The following is a 12,664-nucleotide window of genomic DNA, read 5'->3' as shown; positions in this document are numbered from 1 at the left end:
CCACCACTCCTCCCCCGCGCAGCCCTCTGCCCGGCACCCTGGCGGCCCAAAGGGTGTCCGCCGGGCTCGCCACGGGGGCGCCTCCATGCGGCCCCCAAGACTCACTGTCCCCCTCCGGTCCCTCCCAGGCACCCGCCGCGCCACCAGCGAGGGCCAGATGCCTCTCGCACAGCCACCCCGGGGCCCGTCACGCCTCCCGGGGCCCACGCTGACCTGCGCGCCGGGGGCCGAGGCCTGCAGAGCCGCTGCCGCGAGCCCGGAGCGCGGGGAACCGCGGGGAACCGCGGGGAACCGCGGGGAACCGCGGGCCTGGACTGGGGGCGCGGCCGCGCAACCTCCTGCCGTGCCCACGTCGCCGCATCTGCGCACAGCTCCTCCTGCGGCCACGCCCCGGCCCCCTTCAGGTCACGCTCGGGCTCAGGCGCCTGGGCAAGCTCCCGCCCCGCCCCCGCCACGCCCCCCGCAGACCTGCCACACAGAGGCCCGCCCTCCGCGGAGCCTACAGGGGACCCGAGACCGCCTCTGCCTCCCCCCGCTAGTCTAGTCGGGGCGCCGGGGCCGAGGCCTTGCGCCCCGGCTCAGTCCCGAGGGACACCTGCTCACGGAGGCACGGAGCCTCTCTCTGGCTCTGTGTCTCCATCCCTGTCCCTCCGTCCCGGTCTCTGTCTCTCCCTCACTGTCTCCCTCGCTCTCCCTCCCGGTCTGGCCCTGTCTCCCTCCCAGTCTCTCTGCCTCTGCCCCCACCCCCATCTCTCTCTCTCTCCCTCGCCCTCCCAGTCTCTGTGTCCCTCCCAGTCTTTCTTCTCTTACTGCCTATCATGGCCTGTCCCTCGCTGTCTCTCTCTCCCTGTCTCTGTGCCTACCTTCTTGTCTCTCGGACTCTCACTTGTCTCCCTCCCTGTCTCATTCTCTCCATCCTGTCTCTGTCTCGCTGTCTCCTCCCTCCCTGTCTCTGACTCTCCCCTCCTGTCTCTCGGTCTCCCTCCCTGCACCTTGGTCTCTCCCCTCTGTCTCATCTCTCCCTCTCTGTCTCTTGGTCTGTCTGTCCCTCCCTGTCTCTGGATCCTTCCTTCCCTGTCCTGTGTCTCTCCCCCATCTCGATCTCTCACCCCCGTCGTCTCAGTCACTCCTCCCTGTCTCCATCTCTCTCTCCCTCCCTGTCTCTCGGTCTCCCCCTCGCTTTCTCTCCGTCTCCCTGCCCACCTCTATCTATCTCTCCCTCCCTGTCTCTGTCCATCCCTCCACTTCTGTCTCTCCTTCCCTGCCTCGGTCTCTCCATCCCTGTCTCTCGCCACCCGTCTCCATCTGTCCCTCCCTGTCTGTGTGTCTCCATCCCTGTCTCTCTCATCCTGTCTCTCGGCCTCTCCCTCACTGTATCTCGGTCTCCCTCCATGGCTCTGGCTCTCACTCCCTGTCTCTCTGTCTCCCCCTGCCTGTCTCTCGGTCTCTCCCTCCCTGTCTCTGGGTCTGTCCCTCCCTGTCTCTCGGTCTCCCTCCCTCTCTGTCTCTCCCACGGTGTCTAGATCTCACCCTCCTTCTCTCTGTGTCTCGGTCTCTCCCTCCCAGGCTCTCGGTGTCTCCCTACCTGTTTCCCTGCCTCTCCCTGCCTGTCTTTCTGTATCTCCCTCGCTGTCTCTGTCTCTCCATCCCTGTCTCTCTGACTCTCCTTCCCTGTGTCTGTGTCTGTCTCTCCCCGCTGCCCCATCTCAGTCTGTCCCCGCCCTGCCCCCCACCCCGTCTCCTCTCCCGCCCTCTCTCTGACTCTCGCTCCCTGTCTCGCCGACTCTCCCTTCCTGTGTCTCTGTCTCTCTTTGCGTCTCTGTCTCTCTGCCAGTCTCTGTGTGTCTCCCTTCGTGTCTCCCAGTCTCTCACTCCGTCTCGTTCTCTCCATCCTGTCTCTGTGTTCCCCTCTCTGTGTCTCAGTCTCCCTCCCTTTCTCTCTGACTCTTCCTCCCTGTCTCTCAGTGTATCCCTCCCGGGCTCTCGGTGTCTCTCTGTCTCTGTCTCTCCCTCCCTGTCTCTCTGACTCTCCTTCCATGTCTGGCTCTCTCCCTCCCTTCCTCATTCTTCCTCCTTGTCTCGGTCTCTCCCTCACCATCTCGCTGTCTCTCCCTCCCCATCCCTATCTCTCCCTCCCTGTCTGTGTCCCCCTCCCTGTGTCTGTCCATCCCTCCAGTTCTGTCTCTCCTTCCCTCTCCACGTTAATGAAACAAAGGATGAGAACCGTAGGATTCTCTCAATAGATGCAGAAAAAGCATTTGACCAAATAGACCATCCTTTCATGATGAAAACCTTCTGCTGGGTACGCATACTGGGAAAAAAACCTCAATTATCATAAAACCCATGTACAAACGACCCAGAGAGGGAACGTGCTCTTCATTGGGAAAAACCTGGAGCTTTTCCCTTAAGGTCAGGAACACGACAGGGTGTCCACCCTCAACACTCTCGTTCGGCAGAATAGTAGTGGTCCTCGCTTTCCCAGCGACATTCCGAAACAGAAAAAAAAGGCATCCGGATCGGCAAAGAAGTCAAACTCTCACTCTTCACAGAGGACATGACACTCTATGTGGGAAACCTCACACAATCACTAGACTAGATCGTACGTAAGGGATCTATCCAACAAGACGACCTAACTAACGATCGTGGGTATCTATGCCCTGAATGAGGGAGTTGCCACGGACATCAATCAATCGCTAAGCAAAGTTAAGACATACTTAGATAATAATACCCTTTTACTTGGAGACTCGAATACGGCGCTTTCTGCAATTGACAGGTCTTCCAGGCACAGCATCTCCAAAGAAACAAGAGCACTAAAGGATACAGTGGACCAGGTGGATCTCACAGATATTTACAGAACTTTACATGCAAATGCAACTGAATTCACATTCTTCTCAATTGCACGTGGAACTTTGTCCAGAAGAGACCACATACTGGGTCACAAATCAGGTCATAATCGATACCAAAACTTTGGGATCGTCCCCTGCATATTTTCAGCCCATAATGCTCTGAAACTAGAGCTCAACCACAAGAAGTTTGCAAGGATTTCAAACACGTGCAGGTTAAGGACCATCCTGCTAATAGGTGAAAGGGTTAACCAGGACATTAGAGAAGAATTAAGAAAATTCACGGAAACCAATGAGAACGAAGATACAACCAACCGTTCAGAATCTCTGGGATACAGCAAAAGCGGTCCCAAATAGGGGAAAGACATCGCAATACAAGCATCGATCCAAACACTGGAAAGGAACTCAAATACGAAAACTAACCTGGCACCTAAAGGAGCTGGAGAAGGACCAGCAAATGAAACCTTCACCCAGCAGAAGACGACGGTTAATAAAAAATCGAGCAGAACTCAATGAAATAGAGAGCAGAAGAACTGAGGAAACACATCCACAAAACCAGGTGGTGGACCTCTGAAAGAACCAATAAGAGAGAGAAAAACCATGAAGCCAGCCTTATTAAAAGAAGAGAGAAAAGACTCCAATTAACAAAAACATGAATGAGAAAGGAGAGATCACCACCACCACGTAGGAAATACAAGCGATCTGAAAAACTCATCCTGAGCAGCTATACGCCAATAAATTGGGCAATCGAGAAGAAACGAACGCATTTCCGGAAAACCACAAACTACCAAAAACGGAACAGGAAGACACAGAAATCCCCAACAGGTCAATATCCAGGGAGGAAATTAAAGCAGTCATCATCAAAGACCTCCCGGGACACAAAAGTCTAGGGCCGGATGGCTTCCTGAAACACTGTGGAACACGTCGGAAAGAAACTGAGGAAGACACAAAGAGATGGAAAAGGGTTCCACGCTCCTGGGTTGGAAGAATTGATATTGGGGAAAATGTCAACGTGACCCAGGGCAATATACACAACTAATGCAATCCCTGTCAGAAATAGCACGGACTCTCTTCAGAGAGCTGGAGCAAGTCCTCTGAAGGCTGGTGTGGAATGCGAAAAGACCCCGAACGGCCACGGGAAGAGTCGCCAAGAAAACCACTGCGGGGGCAGCACAATGCCGGATTTCACGTTGTGCCACGAAGCTGTGACGGGCAAGACAGTGGGATACTGGCACAAAAACAGACACGCCGATCAATGGAACAGAAGAGAGCATCCAGAGGTGGACCCTCAACTCTATGGGCAACTAATATTCAGCCAGGCAGGAAAGACCATGCACGGGGAAAAAGAAAAGACAGCCTCTTCAATAAATGCTGCTGGGAACACTGGACAGCCACACGCAGAAGAATGAAACTGGACCATTCCTCTCACACCATACACAAGGATAAACTCAAAATGGATGAAGGATCTCAATTTTGCAAGACAAGAGTCCATCAAAATCCTAGGGCAGGACAAAGGCAACAACACCCTTCTTGAACTGGGCCACAGCAACTTCGTAGAAATGACATCAGCCACGAAGGCCAGAGAAACAAGAGCGAAGAAAAGGATTGCTGGGACTTCACCAAGATGAGCAGGTTCCACACAGCAAAAGAAACACCCGACAAAACTCAAAGCCAACCCACAGAGTGGGAGAAGACATGTGCAAATGACCCTGTCAGGTAAAGGGCCAGTATCCAAGATCTCTGAAGAACTTCTGCAACTCCACAGCAAAGAGACCAACGATCCAATCCGGAAGACGGGCAAGAGACATGAATGGAAATGTCACAGAGGAAGACTAGGCATGGCCGACAAGCACGTGAGACAATGCTCCGCATCACTGGCCGTCAGGGAGATATGGGTCAAAAGCACCACGAGATCCCACCTGACACACCAGTGACTGCGGTGAACGTTAACAAGATAGGAAACAGCGAAGGTCGGCGAGGATGTGGCGAAAAGGGAACCCTCTTGCACTGCTGGTGGGAATGTGACCTGATGCAGCCACGCCTGGAAAACCGTGTGCAGGTGCCTCAGAGAGGTAACAACGGATCTGCCCTGCGATCCAGCATGGGGGTGCACTGGTGGAGATGTACCCCAAAGATACAGATGCGGGGAAACACCGGGACACGTGCACCCTGAGGTTTCGAGTTGCAATGCCCACGATAGCCACACTGCGGAAGGAGCCTCGGTGCCCATCGAAAGATGAATGGATAAGGAGGGCGAGTGGTCTCTGTACACGATGGAAGATTACTCAGCCATCAGAAACGACAAACACCCACCATTTGCTTCGATGTGGATGGAACCAGAGGGTATTATGGCTGAGTCAAAGAAAAAGAAGGCAGTCGGCGAAGGACAAACATTCTATGGTCTCGTTCTTTTGGGGAGTATGAAAAAAATAGTGAAAGGGAACAGAGGAGAAAGAAGAAAAAAATGAGTGGGAGATGGCAGAAAAGGAGACAGAACAGGAGAGACTCCTAACCCTGGGAAATGAACAAGGGGTGGAAGAAAGGGAGGAACGCGGGGGGCGGGGTTGACTGGGTGACGGGCACAGAGGGGGGCACTTGATGCGATGAACACTGGGGGAGTTACACTCGATGTTGGCAAAATGACCTCCAATAAGAAAGAAACCTATAAACAAACACACAAACCTCCCAAGACACAAAAGTCCAGGGCCAGATGGCTTCCCAGGGGAATTCTATCCAGCGCTTCAAGAAGAAAGACTACCTATGCTACTAAAGCTGCTCCGAAAGATAGAAAGAGATGGAATACTTCCAAGCTCGTTCTTGGAGGCCAGCATCACCTTAACTCCAAAACCCAAGACCCCAAAAGGGGACAATGCTGGACCGATGTCCCTGATTAAGGCGGACGCACACCTTCTCCACAAGATATGAGCCAACAGGATCCGACGGGACATGATTAAGAAGTTACTCACCACGACCCAGTGGGGTTAATCGCCAGGGTGCAAGGCTGCTTCAGCACTCGGAGAACACTCGATGGGCTTCATCAGATCTGCAAGAGAGAAAACAAGAACCAGATGATCCTCTCAAGAGACGCAGAGGAAGCATTTGACAAAATACGGCATCCATGGCAGATCCAAACCCTTCAGAGTACAGGGATAGAGGGAACGTCCCTCAGCATCTTCAAATCCATCTACGAAAAGCCCGTGGCAAATTATCATCCACAATGTGGAAACACTGGGAGCCTTTCTTCGAACATCAGGAACGAGAGACAGGGATGTCCACCCTCACCACGTCTTCTCAACATACTTCTAGACATCTCGGCCTCAGCAATCAAGCGACAGAAAAAATAAAAGGCATTCACATTGGCAAAGAAGTAGTCAAACTTGCCCTCTTCACCGATGGCATGCATGGTACCGTACCCGGAAAACCCAAAAGACTCCACCCCAAGATCGTAGAACTCATACAGCAAATTCGGCAGCGTGGCAGGATCCTAAATCTATGCCAAGAAATCAGTCACCTCTCTATACGCCAACGATGACTCTGAAGAAAGAGAAATTAAGGAGTCGGTTCCAGTGACAACTGCACCCAAAAGCATGAGATACCCAGGAATACACCTAACCAAAGAGGTAAAGGATCTCTACCCGAAAAACCACGGAACACATCTGAAAGAAATTGAGGAGGACACTAAGAGATGGAAAACTATCCCATGCTCCTGGATTGGAAGAATTCATATATTGGGAAAATGTCAACGTGACTGACCCAGGGCAATTTACACATTGATTGCAATCCCTATCATCAAAAATACCAAAGGCTCCCTTCAGAGAGTCGCCACAAATCATCTGAAGATTAGTGTGGAATCAGACAAGACCCCGAATGCCCAGGGCAATATTAGAAAAGAAAACCACAGCTGGCGGCATCACAACGCCGGACTTCAGGTTGTGCTACAAAGCTGTGCTCATCAAGACAGTGTGCTACTAGCAGAAAAACAGACACACGGATCAATGGGACAGAAGAGAGAAATCCAGAAGTGGACCCTCAACTCTACGGTCAGGACCATATATTCGACCAAGCAGGAGAGACCATCCACTGCAAAAAAGACAGCCTCCTCACTAAAGGCTGCTGGGAACGTTGGACAGCCACATGCAAAAGAATGAAACTGGACCATTCTCTCACACCATACACAGAGATAAAACTCAAAATGGATGAAAGATGTAAATGTGAGATGAGATTCCATCAAAACCCTAGGGGAGAACACAGGCAACGTCCTTCCCGAACTTGGCCACAGTAACTTCTTGCAAGATACACCCGTGAAGGCCAGAAAACAAAAGCAAAGATGAACTATTGGGACTTCATCGGGATGAGAAGCTTCCGCACAGCCAAAGAGACACTCAACAAAACCAACAGACAACCTCCAGAATGGGAGAAGCTACGTGCAAATGACCCGTCAGATAAAGGGCCAGCATCCACGATCTCTAAAGAACCCATTCAACTCAACAGCAGAGAAACCAACCATCCAATCCGGAAATGGGCAAAAGACACGAACCGAAATGGCACAGAGCAAGACGTCGACGTGGCCGACAAGCCCATGAGAAAATGCGCCGCATCACTGTTATTTCCATCAGGGAAACACACGTCAAAAGCACAACGAAATCCCACCTTACACCGGTGAGAATGGGGAACATTGGCCAGACAGGAAACCACAAATACTGGACAGGATGTGCAGAAAGGGGAACGATTTCAAAATTCAACAATTTCAGAGGTAGCCATATTCACCTGAAAGGGACCAAGGGGGAGGGGGGCATGCTGCCGGCCAGGCTGGGGAGCTTAGGGAGGGACCTGAGAGCGGGGAGGGGGTGGGGGGAGGAGGAACAGCCAAGGGCCTTGGGGGGCCTGGGGGGGCCCAGCAGCCCAGGCCCTCAAGCCACCGCCCCAAGGCCCTGCCCTGACATCGCAAGGTGCCTGCATCCTAACCCCTCTGAGCAGCCGCGGATGGGTTCGGCGGCACCTCCCCGAGCCCCGGTGGAGGGGCCCCACACCCTCCCTGAGCCGCTCCTGTGAGACCTGACCTGACACGTAGGAGGCCCCGCCGCCGCCCCCCTCCGAGAACAGGTGCCACCACTCCTCCCCCGCGCAGCCCTCTGCCCGGCACCCTGGCGGCCCAAAGGGTGTCCGCCGGGCTCGCCACGGGGGCGCCTCCATGCGGCCCCCAAGACTCACTGTCCCCCTGCGGTCCCTCCCAGGCACCCGCCGCGCCACCAGCGAGGGCCAGATGCCTCTCGCACAGCCACCCCGGGGCCCGTCACGCCTCCCGGGGCCCACGCTGACCTGCGCGCCGGGGGCCGAGGCCTGCAGAGCCGCTGCCGCGAGCCCGGAGCGCGGGGAACCGCGGGGAACCGCGGGCCTGGACTGGGGGCGCGGCCGCGCAACCTCCTGCCGTGCCCACGTCGCCGCATCTGCGCACAGCTCCTCCTGCGGCCACGCCCCGGCCCCCTTCAGGTCACGCTCGGGCTCAGGCGCCTGGGCAAGCTCCCGCCCCGCCCCCGCCACGCCCCCCGCAGACCTGCCACACAGAGGCCCGCCCTCCGCGGAGCCTACAGGGGACCCGAGACCGCCTCTGCCTCCCCCCGCTAGTCTAGTCGGGGCGCCGGGGCCGAGGCCTTGCGCCCCGGCTCAGTCCCGAGGGACACCTGCTCACCGAGGCACGGAGCCTCTCTCTGGCTCTGTGTCTCCATCCCTGTCCCTCCGTCCAGGTCTCTGTCTCTCCCTCACTGTCTCCCTCGCTCTCCCTCCCGGTCTGGCCCTGTCTCTCTCCCAGTCTCTCTGCCTCTGCCCCCACCCCCATCTCTCTCTCTCTCCCTCGCCCTCCCAGTCTCTGTGTCCCTCCCAGTCTTTCTTCTCTTACTGCCTATCATGGCCTGTCCCTCGCTGTCTCTCTCTCCCTGTCTCTGTGCCTACCTTCTTGTCTCTCGGACTCTCACTTGTCTCCCTCCCTGTCTCATTCTCTCCATCCTGTCTCTGTCTCGCTGTCTCCTCCCTCCCTGTCTCTGACTCTCCCCTCCTGTCTCTCGGTCTCCCTCCCTGCACCTTGGTCTCTCCCCTCTGTCTCATCTCTCCCTCTCTGTCTCTTGGTCTGTCTGTCCCTCCCTGTCTCTGGATCCTTCCTTCCCTGTCCTGTGTCTCTCCCCCATCTCGATCTCTCACCCCCGTCGTCTCAGTCACTCCTCCCTGTCTCCATCTCTCTCTCCCTCCCTGTCTCTCGGTCTCCCCCTCGCTTTCTCTCCGTCTCCCTGCCCACCTCTATCTATCTCTCCCTCCCTGTCTGGGGGCTCCCTCCCTGTCTCTGTCCATCCCTCCACTTCTGTCTCTCCTTCCCTGCCTCGGTCTCTCCATCCCTGTCTCTCGCCACCCGTCTCCATCTGTCCCTCCCTGTCTGTGTGTCTCCATCCCTGTCTCTCTCATCCTGTCTCTCGGCCTCTCCCTCACTGTATCTCGGTCTCCCTCCCTCTCTGTCTCTCCCACGGTGTCTAGATCTCACCCTCCTTCTCTCTGTGTCTCGGTCTCTCCCTCCCAGGCTCTCGGTGTCTCCCTACCTGTTTCCCTGCCTCTCCCTGCCTGTCTTTCTGTATCTCCCTCGCTGTCTCTGTCTCTCCATCCCTGTCTCTCTGACTCTCCTTCCCTGTGTCTGTGTCTGTCTCTCCCCGCTGCCCCATCTCAGTCTGTCCCCGCCCTGCCCCCCACCCCGTCTCCTCTCCCGCCCTCTCTCTGACTCTCGCTCCCTGTCTCGCCGACTCTCCCTTCCTGTGTCTCTGTCTCTCTTTGCGTCTCTGTCTCTCTGCCAGTCTCTGTGTGTCTCCCTTCGTGTCTCCCAGTCTCTCACTCCGTCTCGTTCTCTCCATCCTGTCTCTGTGTTCCCCTCTCTGTGTCTCAGTCTCCCTCCCTTTCTCTCTGACTCTTCCTCCCTGTCTCTCAGTGTATCCCTCCCGGGCTCTCGGTGTCTCTCTGTCTCTGTCTCTCCCTCCCTGTCTCTCTGACTCTCCTTCCATGTCTGGCTCTCTCCCTCCCTTCCTCATTCTTCCTCCTTGTCTCGGTCTCTCCCTCACCATCTCGCTGTCTCTCCCTCCCCATCCCTATCTCTCCCTCCCTGTCTGTGTCCCCCTCCCTGTGTCTGTCCATCCCTCCAGTTCTGTCTCTCCTTCCCTCTCCACGTTAATGAAACAAAGGATGAGAACCGTAGGATTCTCTCAATAGATGCAGAAAAAGCATTTGACCAAATAGACCATCCTTTCATGATGAAAACCTTCTGCTGGGTACGCATACTGGGAAAAAAACCTCAATTATCATAAAACCCATGTACAAACGACCCAGAGAGGGAACGTGCTCTTCATTGGGAAAAACCTGGAGCTTTTCCCTTAAGGTCAGGAACACGACAGGGTGTCCACCCTCAACACTCTCGTTCGGCAGAATAGTAGTGGTCCTCGCTTTCCCAGCGACATTCCGAAACAGAAAAAAAAGGCATCCGGATCGGCAAAGAAGTCAAACTCACTCTTCACAGAGGACATGACACTCTATGTGGGAAACCTCACACAATCACTAGACTAGATCGTACGTAAGGGATCTATCCAACAAGACGACCTAACTAACGATCGTGGGTATCTATGCCCTGAATGAGGGAGTTGCCACGGACATCAATCAATCGCTAAGCAAAGTTAAGACATACTTAGATAATAATACCCTTTTACTTGGAGACTCGAATACGGCGCTTTCTGCAATTGACAGGTCTTCCAGGCACAGCATCTCCAAAGAAACAAGAGCACTAAAGGATACAGTGGACCAGGTGGATCTCACAGATATTTACAGAACTTTACATGCAAATGCAACTGAATTCACATTCTTCTCAATTGCACGTGGAACTTTGTCCAGAAGAGACCACATACTGGGTCACAAATCAGGTCATAATCGATACCAAAACTTTGGGATCGTCCCCTGCATATTTTCAGCCCATAATGCTCTGAAACTAGAGCTCAACCACAAGAAGTTTGCAAGGATTTCAAACACGTGCAGGTTAAGGACCATCCTGCTAAAAGGTGAAAGGGTCAACCAGGACATCAGAGAAGAATTAAGAAAATTCACGGAAACCAATGAGAACGAAGATACGACCAACCGTTCAGAATCTCTGGGATACAGCAAAAGCGGTCCCAAATAGGGGAAAGACATCGCAATACAAGCATCGATCCAAACACTGGAAAGGAACTCAAATACGAAAACTAACCTGGCACCTAAAGGAGCTGGAGAAGGACCAGCAAATGAAACCTTCACCCAGCAGAAGACGACGGTTAATAAAAATTGGAGCAGAACTCAATGAAATAGAGAGCAGAAGAACTGAGGAAACACATCCACAAAACCAGGTGGTGGACCTCTGAAAGAACCAATAAGAGAGAGAAAAACCATGAAGCCAGCCTTATTAAAAGAAGAGAGAAAAGACTCCAATTAACAAAAACATGAATGAGAAAGGAGAGATCACCACCACCACGTAGGAAATACAAGCGATCTGAAAAACTCATCCTGAGCAGCTATACGCCAATAAATTGGGCAATCGAGAAGAAACGAACGCATTTCCGGAAAACCACAAACTACCAAAAACGGAACAGGAAGACACAAAAAACCCAACAGGTCAATGTCCAGGGAGGAAATTAAAGCAGTCATCATCAAAGACCTCCCGGGACACAAAAGTCTAGGGCCGGATGGCTTCCTGAAACACTGTGGAACACGTCGGAAAGAAACTGAGGAAGACACAAAGAGATGGAAAAGGGTTCCACGCTCCTGGGTTGGAAGAATTGATATTGGGGAAAATGTCAACGTGACCCAGGGCAATATACACAACTAATGCAATCCCTGTCAGAAATAGCACGGACTCTCTTCAGAGAGCTGGAGCAAGTCCTCTGAAGGCTGGTGTGGAATGCGAAAAGACCCCGAACGGCCACGGGAAGAGTCGCCAAGAAAACCACTGCGGGGGCAGCACAATGCCGGATTTCACGTTGTGCCACGAAGCTGTGACGGGCAAGACAGTGGGATACTGGCACAAAAACAGACACGCCGATCAATGGAACAGAAGAGAGCATCCAGAGGTGGACCCTCAACTCTATGGGCAACTAATATTCAGCCAGGCAGGAAAGACCATGCACGGGGAAAAAGAAAAGACAGCCTCTACAATAAATGCTGCTGGGAACACTGGACAGCCACACGCAGAAGAATGAAACTGGACCATTCCTCTCACACCATACACAAGGATAAACTCAAAATGGATGAAGGATCTCAATTTTGCAAGACAAGAGTCCATCAAAATCCTAGGGCAGGACAAAGGCAACAACACCCTTCTTGAACTGGGCCACAGCAACTTCGTAGAAATGACATCAGCCACGAAGGCCAGAGAAACAAGAGCGAAGAAAAGGATTGCTGGGACTTCACCAAGTTGAGCAGGTTCCACACAGCAAAAGAAACACTCGACAAAACTCAAAGCCAACCCACAGAGTGGGAGAAGACATGTGCAAATGACTCTGTCAGGTAAAGGGCCAGTATCCAAGATCTCTGAAGAACTTCTGCAACTCCACAGCAAAGAGACCAACGATCCAATCCGGAAGACGGGCAAGAGACATGAATGGAAATGTCACAGAGGAAGACTAGGCATGGCCGACAAGCACGTGAGACAATGCTCCGCATCACTGGCCGTCAGGGAGATATGGGTCAAAAGCACCACGAGATCCCACCTGACACACCAGTGACTGCGGTGAACGTTAACAAGATAGGAAACAGCGAAGGTCGGCGAGGAT

This window comes from Canis aureus, chromosome 20 (genome assembly GCF_053574225.1).
Source record: "Canis aureus isolate CA01 chromosome 20, VMU_Caureus_v.1.0, whole genome shotgun sequence".
NCBI lineage: Eukaryota > Metazoa > Chordata > Mammalia > Carnivora > Canidae > Canis > Canis aureus.
The sequence above is the reverse complement of the archived record's forward strand: the minus strand, read 5'-3'. Positions refer to the sequence as shown.